Source organism: Chiloscyllium plagiosum, chromosome 12 (assembly GCF_004010195.1).
Source record: "Chiloscyllium plagiosum isolate BGI_BamShark_2017 chromosome 12, ASM401019v2, whole genome shotgun sequence".
NCBI lineage: Eukaryota > Metazoa > Chordata > Chondrichthyes > Orectolobiformes > Hemiscylliidae > Chiloscyllium > Chiloscyllium plagiosum.
In genome coordinates this window covers 43,908,750-43,926,710 of record NC_057721.1, presented here as the reverse complement: position 1 = coordinate 43,926,710, position 17,961 = coordinate 43,908,750, and the positions used below count along the sequence as shown (strand labels likewise).

At 46.1% G+C, this 17,961-nt stretch overlaps 1 protein-coding gene and 1 long non-coding RNA gene across 4 annotated transcripts in view; both read right to left on the bottom strand.

Annotated features, from left to right (window-relative positions):
* The window catches only part of LOC122555180 (prostaglandin F2 receptor negative regulator-like), a 131,271-nt gene that overhangs the window by 91,381 nt on the left and 21,929 nt on the right, over positions 1-17,961 (bottom strand). The window lies entirely within an intron of this gene.
* Positions 13,298-17,961, bottom strand: part of LOC122555181 — a 6,165-nt gene continuing 1,501 nt past the window's right edge. The window contains exon 3 of the long non-coding RNA XR_006313202.1: positions 13,298-13,401. This is a non-coding gene — a long non-coding RNA (uncharacterized LOC122555181). The remainder of the gene's footprint in view (positions 13,402-17,961) is intronic.

Genomic DNA, 17,961 nt, shown 5'->3' with positions numbered 1-17,961 from the left:
TCATGAGGTACTCCCTGTAGTTCCTTCTACCTAATGAAATGCCAGGTAAAGTTGTATTGGGAAACTGGGTCTTCAAATATTGCAAGGAAATACGTTGCTTCTGAAGTTTGGGGCCTACATAATTGATGACCTTAGTGCAGAAAAGCATTACTTGATATCAGCAGCAGCAGCTGTTGCTTTCCCTGAGTGATTTCAACATCTCAGTGTAAATCACATAAAGTGTGGATTATTCTAATTTGTCAAAGGTAATTAGGAATTAATCTATCAATTTGTATTGCACAGGTGCCTGGCCGACTGCACCACACACAGGGCTGTGATTAGTTCTTATTCCTCTGACTTCAACTCTGGTTTTAACTCGGTGCAGGAACCAAACAGCTCAACTTGGGGTGAGTAGTATGCCCTGTAACATCATTGATGAGAACCTCCTGGGTTTCACTTAAATAAGATTGAAAGGGTGCCCATCTGACAGTGTTGGAAAATGGTCCGTTTGCTCATTTTCAGTGCAATGTTTCACGAGTCACCTCAGATATTAAAATGAAAGGATATTTAATGACACCAGACTTCTTTGCATCAGTGTAGATACAACTGATTGGTGTAAGAATAATTCTACAACTGCCTCGACCTTTTCGAAGGCCTGCACAGAATTCCTTTTGCAGCACAAGGATGAAGTACTGTTTCAAAATGCCTGGAGAAGCATCTATTAGCCGTCAGACCTGGGCAGATGTCTTACTGCAGTAATACAAGGAGAAGGTGAGGACTGCAGGTGTTGGAGAGTCAGAGACAAAAAGTGTGGCCTTGGAAAAGTACAGTACGTCAGGCAGCATCTGAGGAGCAGGAGAGTCCATGTTTCAGACATAAACCCTTCATTACGTTCCCAATGAAGGGCTTATGCCTGAAATGTCAATGCTTCTACTCTTCAGATGTTTCATGACCTGCTGTGGTTTTCTAGTGCCACACCTTTTGACTCTGCAGTAATACAAGGCATTGTTGGGACTAGACCTTGAGTATTTACTACAGTTCTGGCTTCCCTACCTAAGAAAGAATATACTTGCCCCAGAAGGGATGCAGCGAAAGCTCTATTGGCTGATACTGGTATAGCAGGACTGTCCTAAGAAGAAAGATTGGTTTAACTGGACCTATATTAACCTATGTTTGGAAGAATGAGAAGGTATCAAATTTTAACAAGGATGGACAGACTAGACACAGGGAGGATGTTTCCTGGTTAGAGAGCCATGGGACAGTCTCAGGATATAAGGTAGTGAGTTTTGGAGTGAGATAAGGAAATCTTTTTTGACTCATAGGGTTATGAATCTGTGGAATTCTGTACCACAGGGAGCCATGGAGGCCAGTTCACTGAATATATTCAAGAAAATGATGAATTCATATTTAGATTATAATGTTCATCAAGGAGTATGGAGAGAAAGCACGAAAATGACACTGCACTGAGATAGAGAGTCAGCCTTGATTATATTGAATGGCGGAACAGGGAAGGATGGAGTGGTCTATTCCTGCTCCCAGTTTCTATGTTTCTGCGTTATCAGAGGACATGATACAAGCAATGGTACTGGTCTGTGGGAACTCAGAAGAAATGAAAATCTGTCACCTCCTACAAGGTAATCAAACACCTAGTAAGGGGTTTCAGCAATGATGACTGAAAGTATGGAAGTGTACACTACAACTTGCATGGGTGGCATCTCACATGGTATCAACACTCTGTTTTGTACTGGGAGAGTGTGGTAATTACCAAGAACACTGCTGCAAGACCCTCACAACAACTGTCTCTGTCACTAGGTTTGTAGCTTTGGTTGAAGCTCACACAGGTTATCATAGATTATCGTAGATTCCCTACAGTGTGGAAACAGGCCATTTGGCCCAACAAATCCACACAGGCCCTCTGAAGAGTATCCCATCCAGACCTATTCCCCTACCACATTTATTGAATTTATTGTCACGTATACCGAGGAACGGTGAAAAGCTTTGTCTTGAGAGCAATACAAGCAGATCAAATAGTTAAGTAGCATACATTATCTACATTTCCCCTGACTAATGCACCTAACCTACACACCCCTGCATACTATGGGCAATCTAGCACGCCCAGTTCACCTAACCTGCACATCTTTGAATTGTGAGAGGAAACCGGAGCACCCAGAGGAAACCCACACAGGCACTGGAAGAAAGTGCAAACTCCATGCAGATAGTCACCCGAGGCTGGAATCAAACCTGGGTCCCTGGTGCTGTGAGGTAGCAGTGCTAACCACAGAGCCACCATGGGCTCCCCTCTGAAGCGACATGTGCCCAACTTGAACAGAGTGGTGAACCAGATGGCAAAGTCTCTCAGCATTCTCTTCTCTTTTCAACCTCTTCCAGGAAAATCAATGGAATTGCAGAACCCCAGGAGTGACAGTGGTACAGTTACATTTGTTCATTCACCATCTTCCCCGTCAATACATCCAATCATGCCAGTAAATCAACAAGGTCACACAGACTCCAAGGTGAAATAGTCTGCAGCAAGGTAGGCTGAAATAGCCATGGGGCAGATGTTCAAATTGGGTTTGCACATGACAAAGCAATCAGAGAATAGAAGGTGTATATTGTGTTAAACTTTCAATTTATTGCTATTACCACGTTTAGCATTTTGATGATTCTTGTGATCTCAGATCAGCTTCTGCGTCTGCATTCCTAGTATGTTATTGGTACAGGAGTTCACTGAATGGGTTCACTGCTCTTAGTGTAGAATGAATGGGAGTGGGGAAGGATATAACACTGTAGCAATACTTTGATTTCAAGTCAGGAAATAACAGGTCATGAAGGCTTTTGGCTGATGTCCTGATGAGAGCATATATGTAGTCAATGATATCCTGGATGTAAGGGAATCTGAGCTACTGCTAAAATCCTGACAAATCCAATTGTGCTGCTTAAATCTTACAGATTGGGAGATGCAGAATGTAGTAGACTAGAAGGGTCCCGTGGCAATGAATTTAAGGCTGTAATAACTTTAGGGACTGCTGGTAAAGTATAAAACCCCTGCCTCCACCCTCACTCTATATTGTCCCCCAGATCCAGCAGGTAGCAGGGCCAGAGAGCAGAGGTCATAGAGTACAACTTGCAACATGGCAGCCTTCTATAGATCCATGAAAGTGACTGTTGGCCTATACAGACTGTGAAGGAAAGTCACCAAGGGTTGATACTTGAAAAAGATGAGAAATAAATTGAAGGGAATGGCTGCCATTACAAACACTCCCCACTGAGACCTCGGCAAAGCTGCTATCGTTAGAAAGTTATGTTGTGATCTTTGAGTTGTCCCTGACACAATGTCTTTTCTGAGTACCCTTCCGTCAGCAGCTATTTGCTCATGGGTTGTTGGTGTTTGTTGCACTGACTAAGGATAAATAGTGAGGAAAAATGAGGAAAGCACTCCAAAGGCAGGAAGCAGTCCTAGCAGTATGGATGCACATGGATTTGTGGTCCACTTATCAGCAGAGGAGTACCCCATTAAATGATATACCAACATTCCCACAAAACTTTGCTGAAGATTTAGGCATGTTGGGGGTGAATGGCTTTCTTCTATGCTATCCCACTCTATGACTGTATGAACTGGCAAACATCCTTTTCAACAAAATAATTGCAGAATGTAAAGAGCAGCCAACTCATTGGGGAATATGACGTAATCTACAGAAATTTTAACTAGCCCTCAGATTCATGCTGTGAGAGTCAGGGTAAAAACAATCACCTTTTTGACAAAATTAATGACCCCTGACTAAACGGACCTATCATTATTAATGATAATTTAGACAAAACGGCACATACTTTCAAATCAACTTTTTCAGGGAATTTATTACACAGCTCCAAAGTAGGTGGGACTTGAACCCAGGCCTCCTGGCTTAGAGGCAGGGGCCATTGCCACTGCATCGGAAGACCCCTATCTCTCAGGTCCTCTGATACTTGATTATTATAGCATTCTTTGAAACAAAAACTGTTTTTTTATGATTATTAAAGCAGTTCACTGAGCCCTAATGTACAACAGCTGTTCAACTCAAACATGAAAAGTAGTCTATAAAATGTGGAGAAGAGTAAAGATAATACACTATAACTTAGTTTTCCCACTTCCTCTGGGTTAGATTCTCAGTTATAATTTTGGTCTAATGTAAAAGTTGAAGAAAAATGGATCTCAGAAAAATCATGTTCTCTCACTTCCAAATTTGAGCTAAATTTTTCAATGAGCTCTTTATTTGCTATAGCCAATTTAAATCCTTTGTAGCAAAGTTATTTCCTCCCCTGATTGGCAGTAAAATTTTGTCTTCTCCTTCTGGGAGCGTATTCCAGATTAGTAATGTTGTTGCACTCTACAGATCTATGAAGTATTCCACATCTTTTCTTATACTGATTTTAAAAAGTTTAAAGTAATTCCAGAATAGAAAATTATTGTTATTTTCACTAGAAAATTGCTTACAGCATGAGTATCATTGTTGAGATCTAGTTATATTTAAGTGCAGAGGTGCAGAATGCAGCATGCTGAAAAGCAATATAGATTACATCGTATCATTAGTCTCTCGCATAAAACACTTACAGGAACACATTTACTGCATCAGAATAAATTACAAGTATGTCTACACTTGTAGTTGATTTGTTGCCTAAATATGAACCGAATGGGCAATCAACCCTGTGTGTTGATCTGCTTGTGCCTGTCAAAGTAACGAGAGTCCTGACATTATTTTTCATGAATATTCTGAGCTGTCACAGGAGATTAGATACAAATGATGGTTTCTGTTGTGAATGTACTCACGAAGCTAACTTCTGCAAAGTTCTGTGATGTGGACTTTGGCATGAAGCCGCAGGAGCAGACATCCATACAGCAAACCATTTGAAATTTAGATTCCATTACCTCAAGCCATGGCATACAAATATGCAAAAGAAAGGATATTAGTGGACAGATATTGAGTCAGCTCATGTTAAGCATGTTCTTTATTAATGCCAAGTCTCAGGGAGCTGCTATAGCTCTTGGTTTGTGACAGTGTCAACACTTTTGCTGTTCCCTGGTAACAGCAAGCCAGATGGATGGCTTCTGGGAATTCCAGCTATCTTAGTTGACTGTTGCTGATTACACCAGTTACCATGCCAACCAACAAAGCTGAGCAGCAATACAATGAAGCCCTTGCCAAATATAAGAGTGCACACGGAACAGTGTTTGGAGGTTTGAAGCGACAATTGAATTGCCTCGGTCACAGGACAGAGGAGGTAGGCACGTTGTAGTGCATTATAGAAAGTGTCCGGGAACATTCAAGGAGACATCAGGATACAAGAACTCCAATGAAAAACAACCTCCAGCAGATGAGAAAGATGAAAAGAGACTGAGGACATGATGACTGAGAATGAAGTATTATTTATCGGCTCTGAACTTCTGTAGAACAGTGTTACATTCTTCAGCTGAGCTCAAATATTGTTACAGTGAAATACGTCAAGGGCAGTGATTGCTATCCCTTACATGTCCTTTGCTACTGCCAATACTGACCTGCAGCTTAAAGGCAAATTACTGATACTCACTGTGAATGTCATTGTTTTGCATTTCCTAACAGTATTGAGAATATTCAGTTTGTATTTCATATGTTTAACAATGTAACTTTCAATTTTAGAAATTAAAGTTTGAATGATAGATAAGTATGGATGAGGAGTGTAATAACTCCACAAAGGCTGGTATCCTGACACCGAGCCAGCCTTTACTTACATATGGAGAGTCCTTGACACTGATCCAGCTCCCTCAGAGCTAGCTCTCAGAGTGAGCAGGATGGCTGACATTCCTGTTTTTTTTAAAACCCGAGTGGCCAGTGACAAATAGTGCCTTTCTGAAAGGGGAATGCTGCGGATCAACCAGTGAAGGGGAGGGAAGGGATTAAATCAAAATAGTGTTGGAGGGGGAAATAAAGCACTCCACACCCTGTGGTGCCCACTTCTCCCTGAACAACTCGAGGGTTTTGGTAGGCACCGCGTGCTCCTTCTCCAGAGATATCCAGGCTCGAACGTAACCTTGGAAGAGGGGCAGGCAATTGACCATAAGACCCCCTCCACAGCCCGCTGCCTGGACCTGCTTATGGCCAGGCCCAGGAGCAGACCCATAAGGAGGTCCTCTGACCTACCCTCCCCCCTCCGTATCGGATGCCCAAAGATCAGGAGCGTGGAACTGAAGTGCAACCAAAAACAGAAGGTTTTTAAGAAAATCAAAAAGGGAGTGCAAGCACCCACACCCAACATAAACATGGTCCACGGACTCCACAGCATCACAGAATAAGCGGTTGGGCTGGGAGACCATGAACCAATGCAATCTGCGGTTGCAGGGGAACGCCGCGTGCAACACCCTCCACCCCAGCTCCCCGAGTGAAAGGGGAGGGCCCCTGCATAGCGATCCCTCCACTGGAGATCCCCACCACCCGGTGATAAATGGGCACACCAAGGCGTGTCCGGGTGGTGGATGAGGGAGAAAAAGTAGACGGTGTGCAGCAACAGTCGATACATGCCCCGGTATTTTATGTCCCTAAAAGGGGCAAAACTAAAACTCCGGAGGCAGCTCAGGTTGTGGGGCACAGCTTTCTGGGGGAACTACGGACCTTGGGGCCAATGTGAGATTCCGTCCAGGCAGTGGTGAGCGCGGACGGGATCCCACCGCACACCTGAGCATCCTCCAACTGGTGCACTAAGTCGGGTCCGAGCACCGCCGTTTTAAGGTGTCGAATGGCAGTGGCCATGAACTGGACAGTAAGCCCTGTTCGCTATGTCCTGCGGCAGCGTCCAGCCTAGGCCCCCACAACTCAGCACGTCCCCGATCCTGGTCACCCTCGCAGCCACGGCCCTCCCCTTCGACAGCCACTCGAACCCTTGAGTATAGAGGTGCAGATTCCTGAGCAACGGCTCCCTGATGACAGCCGAATTCCTGCTGGAGGGTAGGCGCGATGCAATTCGACCATATTCCAGACAGTGATCACGTCCTGGTAAAAGATAGGCAGCGTCCTGAGGGCGACCTCCAAACTGTCACAGTCGATGAACAGGAGCTGCGTGTCGTAGTTGAGGCTATGCACCTGGCAAAAAAAAAACGTCGTCAGGGCGCACCACCTAGGAGGAGGCTCGACGTAAAGGTATCACTGCAAGGTCTGAAGGCGGAAAGTCACCGCCTGGGAAGCACACCAGCAACTGACCGCCCTCCTCAATAGGGAGACTGAGGATCTGCGCAGTGACCCAACGCATCTTTTTGTCCCAGAAGAAGTGAACCAACGTTCTCTGGATGTCAGTGACAAAACCAGGAGGAGGGACTAAAGTGACCAGCTGGTACCACAGTATGACAGCCACCAGCTGGTTTATAACCAGTACCTGACTCCTGTAAGGTAGCCCTCGGAGCAGTCCTGACCAGTGGCCTAGGCGAGCCGAGGCCTTGGCCTCCAGCTCCTGCCAATTGGCCAGTCAGGATTCCTCAGCCGGGCTGAGGTAGACCCCCAGGTAGAGGAGATGGGTGGTACTCCAGCTGAATCCCCATAACTCCTCCAGCAGGGAGTCTACCCGCCATGGACCCACCAGTAGTCCGGAACATTTGGCCCAGTTGATCCTGGCGAAAGATGCTGCCGAGTACACGGCCTGGCACTCGCGCATTGTCACCAGGTCAGCCGGTCGACAAAAGTGAGGAGCAAGTCGTTGACTTAAGCCAAGATCACCACTCCCTGTGCCTGTGCCGCGCAGAACCAGCCCCGACAACCTTCTCCGCAAGAGACGCAGGAAAGGCTCCATGCACAGGGAATACAGCTGGCCGGACAGGGGCAGCCTTGATGTACTCCTCTCCCAAAGCAAAGGGGTGCCGTTGTCAGGGAACCACTAACTTTTACCAGACATTCTGTGGCGGCATACAAAAGTAGGATCTGGGCAATGAACTCCGTCCCGAACCCGAATGCCTGCAGAGTCTCTAGCAGAAGTGGCACGGTGCCTCAGTGGTTAGCACTGCTGCCTCACAGCACCAGGGACCCGGGTGCAATTCCAGCCTCAGGTGACTGTGTGGAGCTTGCACATTCTCCCAGTGTCTGCATGGGTTTCCTCCAGGTGTTCCGGTTTCCTCCCACAGTCCAAAGAAGTGCAGGTTAGGTGAATTGGCCATGCTAAATTACCCATAATTAGTTGCATTAGTTAGGGGTGAATATAGAATAGGGGAATGGGTTTGGGTGGGTTACTCTTTGGAGGGGTCGGTGTGGACTTGTTGGGCTGAAGGGCCTGTTTCCATGCTGAAGGGTACCTATCTATCAGATACTCGTGATCGACCCTGTTGAACGCCTTCTGCTGATCGAGAGACAGGAAGGCACTCGGCAGACCAGAGCTTCGCCAAAAATAGATCAGGTCCCGCACCAAATGGACATTGTCATGTATCCTCTGGCTCGGGACCGTGTAGGACTGGTCCGGGCGAATCATTTGGGCCAGCACGGAAGCCAGGCGAGAAAACAACACCCTGCCAAAAACGTTGTAATCTGTGCTGAGGAAGGAGAGCGGACACCAGTTCCTTAAAGAACACAGGACCCAGCGGTATTAAAATTAATACTATTACAGCCCGCACTGTGGCCTACATGGTGCACAGGTTCATTCCCAGGGGCTGGTGGAATGGCTGCAGCAGGGGATTCTGCTGTGACGCCCGGGACACCGGGTAGTTCAGGCCGCGGTGCAGGAAAGGCAGGAGGCGCCATGGGCAACCCGTTGGGAAGGGGTAGTGCCATTGGCATATCATGGGGAAGTCCTCCCCCTCCTGGAGGTGGCACCTCTTCCCTGAAGTGACAGTGCCCCGTGGGGAATGCTCTCCTGTGCCCCTCCCACCCTGGTGGTCATGGGGCCTGAGGCTCCTCCCCGAGCTTGTCTCTGAATATGATTGGCTGGGGAAGGCAAAGGGCATGGCAAGGTCCATGTCCCTTCCTGTCCCGCCCCTGGGCTATTAGGTGATGGTGGGGCAGGTACCCAGCGTCCTGCCTAGGACCTGGAGAGACAGCTGCAGTGGGATGTTGAGCAGCAGCTGCAGCAGTGGGTTCCTCAAGGTCAGAACCAGGGCCTGCGAGAGTGCGGCAGAGTTCAGGCTCAGGGATCCCAAGGTCAGGTGGCACCAGGCGAGGGCCAGTCAGTGACCCCCAAGGGTCACCACAACAGGGCACAGAATCTGGGGGCTGGGTGTCAGGTTTCCTGTGCAGGGGTGATGCTAATATGGCCATTGGGGCATTTTTGCCCTGGGTGGGGTAGGGCGAGGGTCAGATTCCAAGGGAGAGGACGGGGTAGTCTCCACAGGGGTGGGCTTGACACATGTCTTCTTCCACACCTTCTGTCCAGCCGGACGTTCACCCACCTACCCGGCAGAGGCCAAGGCACTAGTAGCCCCTGGCTTAGCCCTCTGCTAATGGGGCTTGTGGTATTGCCTTCGGGGAGGGGGAGGGTATAGGTGTGATGGCACACCCGTGGCTGCCGGTGTAGCCTGGGCAGCCTTCTGGATGGAGCAGTTCTTCCGTATGTAGCCCACCTTGTGGCACATGTGGCACTGCACGCTGTCCGCCATCCAGAAGACACGGTAGGCCGTGAGCTCGTTGGGGAGGGTGTAAGAGCCCTCCATGACCTCCTCCCAGGCCAGGCAAATAAACATCTGGCACCAGAAGGAGTATACGTGCCTAAGGGCAGGGTCCTTTAGACAGAGCAGGAATGGTTGGATGCCTAACCAGATTTCCTCCAGAGTGTTGAGGTGGAGGAAAAGGAGTTCGCCTGAAATGAAAGGTGGGATGTTGGAGATCATGACCCTCTTGGCTGTGACCCCCAATGGATCAACATGGAGAAAGGTCCCGCCCACAGTGAGCCCCCCTCTCCACGGCCAAGTGGACCACCTGCTCGGTCCGAAGGAAAAATACGACCTTCCCATACATCCAGGTTGCAGTGGCAAGGGCTGACAGCCGCCCACACTAGCCATGGCCTTACTGCAAGCCTCGATGGTCATACTCAGATATGGATAGGCCTTAATCCCCAGGCGTTTAGTCAGATGTCTGAAGGTGGTTGGAGTTGCAGCAGGGGCTGAAGCAGCTGAGCCGAGGGCAGCGGCTACCCCGGCATAGGTATGGCTATGACCTGCCATTTTTGGGATCGCCATTGTGCGCTGCTGGGCAACTACAGGTATTCTTCCTTCGCGTGGGCCTCAGACAATGGTAGCCATGACACTGGGAGGCTGGGGTAGTAGCAGTGACAGAGCCGGGTATCAGTGGGCCCTAGCGACAGCAGAGGTGTCAGGCCCAGGCAATAACAGTCCCAGGTGTGGTGGGGCTTAGGCAGCTGCTGACCCGAGTGTAGGTGGGGCCCAGACAGCAGCAGCGGAGGCAAGCCCAGGCTGCGGTAGCAACATTCCCAGGTGTAGGTGGGGCCCAGGCCGCAGCAGTGGAGGTAGGCCTGGGTGTAGGTGTGGCCCAGGCAGCAACAGTAGCAGTTCAGGTGTAGATGGGGCCCAGGCAGCAGTAGTGGAAGCAGGCCCAGGTGTAGGTGTGATCCAAGCAGGAACAACAACAATCCTAGCTGTAGGTGGGCCCCTGGCAGCAACAGCAGCAGGCCAGGTTTGGGTGGGGCCTAGGCAACAATGGCAGCAGTCCCAAGTGTAGGTGGGGCCCAGGCAGCAGCAGCAGTGCTGAGGTGGAGGCAAGGCCCAGGCTGCGGTAATAGGAGCAGGCCCAGGCTGCTGCAGCTGAGCACAGCTTCAAATTAACAGAAACAAACAGAAAGAAAACCCAGAAAACAAACAAACAATCACAATGAACAATAAAGAAAAATAAAGAAATCAAAACTAAGTCTGCCTGAAACAAGTGGGAGAGACAAAAAGGAAAACTCTGGTCCTCAGTAGGAAACACCAACAGCAATAATAACACACACTGACTGTGTGGTTCTGGCAGTTCAGAGATTAGTCTCCTCTCCTTCTCACCACACAAAAATGCAGAGTCCTTCACTGATCCAGCTCCCTCAGATGCAGCTCTCAGAAATGAAGCATAGAATCCCTACAGTGTGAAAGCAGGCCATTCAGCCCATAGCGGCCCTCCAAAGAGCATCCCACCAGACCCATCCCCTATCCTTCAATTTCCCATGGCTGATCTCCCCAGTCTGCACATCCCTGGACAATTTAGCATAGCTAATCCACATCTTTGGATTTTGGGAGGAAACCAGAACACCTAGAGTAAACCCACACAGTCACAAGGAGAACGTGCAAACGCCAGCCACCCGAAGGTAGGAATGAACCTGGGTCCCTGGCACTGTGAGGCAGCAGTGCTAACTGTTGAGCCACAGTGCTGCTTAAACCACAAAATTAAAAAATCACACAACACCAGGTTATAGTCCAACATTAGCTTTCGGAGGACTGCTCTTTCATCAGGTGGTTGCAGCGCTCCGAAAGTTAGTGCTTCCAATTAAAGTTGTTGGACTATAACCTGGTGTTGTGTGATTTTTAACTTTGTACACCCCAATCCAACATCAGCATCTCCAAATCATGATAAACCACAGAAGACTCAGACCATCCAGCATATACACAAAGAATCCTTACAGTGTGGAAACAGGCCCTTCATCCCAACAAGTCCATACTGACACTCCAAACAGTAACCCACCCAGACCCATTCCCCTACTCTTATCCTACACTTACCCCAACTAATGCACCTAACCTACACATTCCTGAACACTATGGGCAATTTAACATGACCAATTCACCCTGAGGAAGCCCACGCAGACACAGGGAGAATATGCAAACTCCACACAGACAGTCGCCAGAGGCTGGGATTGAACCTGGGTCCCTGGCGCTGTGAGGCAGCAGTGCTAACTACTGAGCCACGGTGCCACCCCGGCGGAGTTCAGTCAGTATCTGTTGGTAACCTTTGCTTGGGACAGTCACGCTTGCTCTTCATAGTAATATGCTGTCCTTTACTGTGATCTGGTCTCTTCGGGTCCAAAAAGCTTCAATTCTAGTTGTGAAGGCCTTTTAATTCCCCCATTACTACCAGCTATTTCGGTTTTGCCAGGACTGGATCTTTGTGTATCTGAAGTCTGATAGTGTTAGTTGTGACTGGAAGTGTGTCCAAAACATTTAAAACCATTATGGAGTCTTCCATAATGTACACCGGTGATGTATCTGCCAGCGGGAGGCAGCTTCATGCATCCACATTCATTACTTGGACTCCTGGGCAGTGTTCCAACTTGTAATTATACACATTTAGTATTAGAGCCTACAGCTGAATTCGGCCTGACTCCATGAGCAGGCACTCCCTGGATCTCTTTAAGAAGACCTATTGGAGTTGTAGTCCATTATTATTACACATTTACATCCGTGAAGGTATTGGTCAATCATCCTGACTCCAAAGTCCTTGACTCTGGTACAGCCTCATCAGAATCAACGCCCAAGGTGTCAGGATTTCTGGCACTCCTGTTTTTATCTGTCAGTCAGAGTTCCCTGTTTGGACAGATTGCCAGTGGATTGGGAGAAGGCACAGGGCAGGGTGACACTAGGCACACAGACACACAAGATGGCCGCTGAGCCATATGTTGGCCACTTGATATACAAGATGATCGCCGGAACACAATATGGAAAGAGACAGCAGAGCAAACACAGATAATGCCTGGGCCCACCTGAATGCCAGCACCATGCACTCACAACCTAGTTGATTAGTTTAAGGCAGATGGGGGAAAGAATATACATGAGTAATGTACATTGCCCGCCAAAGTGTCTGGGTCCAGCCAATAATGGACTTGTACGCGAGCGCTGAAATTGACAATGTCTGCGCTGAAACTAACAATGACCGTGCTGAAATTAACAAAGTTTGCACTGGAACTGACAATGACTGCACCAAAACTATTGACGAATCTGCAATGTTTACAATAAACAACTTATGTTGCAAAGATAATAACCTCATCACTGATCTATTATCTTACAAAATGTATGCAAGTATCTTGACATGTGCGCGAGTTGAGAAAAGAATTGCAGCTGACCACTGTGCTGTTGGTGTCTTTCTCTTCCCTGAGCTCCGGTGTTTCCTTGCACAATAAACTCTGTCGTTGAACCCCAACTTTGACTCAGAGGCTGGTGATTTTCTCCACAACACCAGCCCCAATCAGGGAACTCAATCTGAGGTCCACCTGGCTGACCTTGTTACTATGACTACACGGAGAGGGAAGGGAAGTGTGTGTAAAGATGTGGTGGTTACCTGATTGAGAAACTGAGAGTGAACCTGAAAAAATTGCATTTCAGACAAGCTTAATTTCAGTTAAAAATTAACCTTTATTTATCTTGCAAGATTGGAGTTGAAACGTTTACACTGAACAATAAACAACCTATTTCTGGATCTTTGGTGGAATCAAGGTGTTCATTGCCATCTTCATAAAATGTCAAAGATTCTGGGGACGAGAGGATAATAAACTCCATTAGAGATTCGTGTTATTCACATGGTTTCTCAGTGTCATGGAAGACTTTGGAATTAATGGGTGGTCAATTTGTATTTCTAATGAGGAAGAACACACAGAGAGTTATTCAAGGTCAAGCTTTGATTCAAAAGTTCTTTTGTTTATCTGTGCGTGTTTGCTGAAGAAACAAGCAATTCAGTTTGGGAACAGGCTGAGCCAGTTGTAGCTTTGAGACTGCATCTCAGCAGATTGTGATGGCTAACATGAGAGGTCAATCAGGCCTTTATTTCAAGCATAGAAAATGCTGACTTCATTATACACTCTTTAGAGGGCAAGTGGAGTTGGGTGTTGTCAGAGAAAGGCATCCAGAAGTTATGCTGTGACTTGCAGCTAGTGGTATAAATCTATAGAGGTCCTCACAGAACCTTGTGACAAAAAGCAGTCAACAGAATTAGATTGAAAACATGTGGGCAGTTGAATAAATATCGATTGACAACCTCAAGCTGCAAGTGACCAGCAGCCGGAGCAACTCAGAGCAGAGCACGACAGCCCTCCACATGGTCTGTTGCAGAGAGTCCTTGGTGATGTTTGTCTTTTTAACTTTTGTTTTTCTGACCAGTGGTCATGCTGTGTATAGCTGTCATATAACCTTTTCTTCATTTCTCTGTTCTATAACTAAGGATTATACCTAGGTATTCTGTACATAGGCTGGCGCTGTAAGTGGTAACTTATAAATGTTTCACTGCATTGGAGTACATATGACAATAAAGCTAATTCAGTTCAGAAGGAGGTGAAACATCCACCGTTGTGGCATCAGTGAAGGAAAAGCTGAAGGGTTACGTAAGCAAGAAACTAAAAGGCCCTCATTGAAACTTACCTCAGAAGAATAGTTGCAATATCGAAGAAAATTAATAGTAAAATCTAGAGCTGTGGAAATACCTTTATGTTGGCTCTTAGTAAAATAAAGGAATGTGCAAGATTTTGTAAAATAAGGGAACTATTTGAGATGGGAAGTGAAAAGTAGCATATAGCTTATAGCATGTTTTTGTAAGCTGTAGAATTAAGTTAATAGTGCTTATCAGTTCAGTTCTTCTGATAAACATTAAAGTTTGTTTTTGTTTAAAAATGTGAAATCTTGTGATGTAGTTCTATTGGTTAATTGCAAGGTGTTCACATTTCTTCTTCAAATGTTAAGTGTCCCTAACCATACTAAAGCAGTTCACAGCAACAATCCTGTCGAAGTTCAATGATCCTGGTTGCTTGTAAAACGTTTGTCATTCTGCTGCTATTGGAAAAAAGTGCCAATCTATCTCATCCCGAAAACCTGCATTCAGGTATGATGCATGTAACTCTGGAAGGAATGATGGTACTCAAAGTTTCCGTAAGAATTAACATTGCCCATAACAACTTCTTTCGTTTGGAGCATTCAAGCAATCGTGTTTCAGGTGCTTTGAAAGAAAAAAAGCTTGTATTTATATAGCACTTTTCACAACCACTTGATGTCTCAAAGCATTTTACAGCCAATAAAATACTTTTGAACTGTGGTCACTGTAATTCCACGTATGGAGTCAGCTATTACAAGGGGGCAGAGCTTGAAATTAAGGGGTGGTAGGTATAGGACAGATGTTAGGGGTAGATTCTTTACTCAGCGAGTCGTGAGTTCATGGAATGCCCTGCCAGTAACAGTGGTGGACTGGTGGACTCTCCCTCTTTATGGGCATTTAAACGGGCATTGGATAGGCATATGGAGGATAGTGGGCTAGTGTAGGTTAGGTGGGCTTGGAACGGCGCAACATTGAGGCCCAAAGGGCCTGTACTGCGCTGTATTCTTCTATGTTCTATGTTCTATGAAAATGTGGCAACCAACATGTCTAAAGCAAGCTCCTATAAATAGCAATGTGATAATAATCAGTCTTATCGTTTGCACTGATGTGCTGGGCTCTTCTATCCTTGAGGATGGGAATATTTGTGGAGCCTACTCCTGCTGTGAGTTGTTTAATTGTCCACCACCATTCATGACTGGATGTAGCAAGGCTGTACCTTTTTGATCTTATCCATTAGTTATGGGATCACTTAGCTCTGTCTGCCACTTTTTGCTAATGCTGTTTGACATGACGGTAGTCCCCTGTAGCAGTTTCACCAGGTTGACACTTTATGTGCTGCTCCTAGCATGTCATCCTGCACTCTTCATTGAACGCTTAATTTGTTGTCATACCTCTGTATTCAGCTGCGTTGCAGTGTGAAATATGTCATCGCTTTGTATTAGACACTTCAAAGGGGTTTGATGTTAACTGTTAGGCAGGAGTTCAAGATTTAGTTAGTGCTGGGGCTATACCTGAGATTCTGATGGCTGGGCCTCATTAACAACCACACAATGATGTATGGTTCAGGAAAGCTGACCCCAATAGGAAGTGGGTGCCCAGCCATTAAAACCAGGAACAGGAGATTCCTGACAGTATCATCAACTGAAGTTTAGCTCATGTTAGAAGGTGACATGTGTTGTAGGCTATCCCTTCAAGATAATGATGCCACACGCACCATGCATAATTTATATGCACCATCATATTCAGTCACATGAAGACCCATGATGAAGCACAGCAGGCATATGGGAGGAGCAGCTGTTTGGGTTATATTTGTGAATATCTAGATCATCATGTAGAGAATCTACTCCTCTAAAGGATCCTGTTGTGAATCTGACAGGTTTTCTGTTGAGTCTACACACTGCCCAAGCTGTAGGGCACTGCCTTTAGCCTCCATCTTTAGACAGCACAGGCAACATGATCATTAGCAACAGGACAATTTCTTTGAAGGCTGCATTGAAAGTACTCCTTGGCCATGTTATACTGCCATCAGGTGATCTGTATTCTTGTTGAGATTGTAAGATGCCAGATTGAAGGGAAGTGCCCTGGAGTAGTTACGTTTGTGATTACTGCTTCATTAATACCTCTACCAGCTCATTTGCAGTACCCTGTGAGAACAGGACATAGTTTTTATGTATTGAGGCAGGGGAAATAAGCTTGTGCAATTCAAAATTTTAGTAAGTATGCAAGTGGGATTGACAAAGCATTGTGCATGCTTTTGAATTTGGAACTGAATTACCATCCTTTTTATATTTTTCTGATCAACCTTTTGCACTTTTGGAATACTGCATTCAATTCTGGTCTCCCTGCTGTAGGAAAGATGTCGTGGCATTTGAAAGGGTTCAGAAAAGATTTACGGATGTTGCTGGGACGGGAAGGTTTGAGTTATAAGGAGAGATGGAAGAGGCTAGGGTTATTTTCCCTGGAGTGACGGAGGCTGAGAGGTGACCTTATACAGGTTTATAAATCATGAGGGACATGGATAGGATGAATGGGCAAGGTCTTTTTCCTGTGGTGGGGGAGTCCAAAACTTGAGGTCACAAGTTTATGGTGAGAGAGGAAAGATTTGAAAGGGACGTAAGGGATAACTTTTTCACTCAGAGGGTGGTGCGTGTCTGGAACAAGCTGCCAGAGGAAGTGGTGGAGGCTGGTACAATAACAACATTTAAAATGTATCTGAATGACTATGTGACTATGAAGGGTTTAGAAGGAAATGGGTCAAGTGCTGACAAATGGGCTGATGTCAGATTGGAATGTCTGGATGGCACAGATGCGTTGAACTGAAGAGTCTGTTTCTGTGCTGTATGACTCTATGACTCCTCTCTAACAGTTGGGACTTGAACCAAACACTATTTTTTAATCACCCTGTTGAGAGATGTATACTGGAACCGGTAGGACTTGAACCCAGGCCCCTTGGATGAAAGATAGGGATACTACCACTGCATTCAAAGGGTCCTTTTTTTTATCAGTGATTGCTGACTTGGATTTCACAGTCAATGATGAAAAAGGATGCTTACCACAGAGAAATAACAATTTTGGCAGTGGGAAACTTACTTTTAAGTGAATTATAGAATTATAATGCTTTTAATATAGGTAAGTGATGTCATGAGATGCCCAAGCAACCAATCACATTGAAGAATGCTTACAAAAAGCCAACCAGGAAATGAGGAGCACCAAAGTTACATCACTTTTTGAGAACATTATTTAGTGCATAATTAAATTTGTAACATCCACTTGAGGTGAAAGAAGCAGCTGAAGTTTTTTAAGCAAGAACATTTTTAAAAATGTATAATTAATTTTGTTTTAAAGTCTAGAATTTAATCGTAGTAAAGATATAGAGTCATAGAGTCTTATAGAACTGAAACAAATCTTTCAGTCCAACTCGTCCATGCCGACCAGGTTTCCCAAATTAAGCTAGTCCCATTTGCCTGCATTGAGAGTCATAGAGATGTACAGCATGGAAACAGACCCTTTGGTCTAACTTGTCCATGCCGACCAGATATCCCAAGCCAATCTAGTCCCACCTGCCAGCACCAGGCACATATCCCTCCAAACCCTTCCCATTCATACACCCATCCAGATGTCTTTTAAATATTGCAATTGTACCAGCCTCTACCACTCCCTCTGAGAAGTCCATTCCACACATGCACCCTCTGCTTGAAAACGTTGCCCCTTAAGTCTCTTTTATATCTTT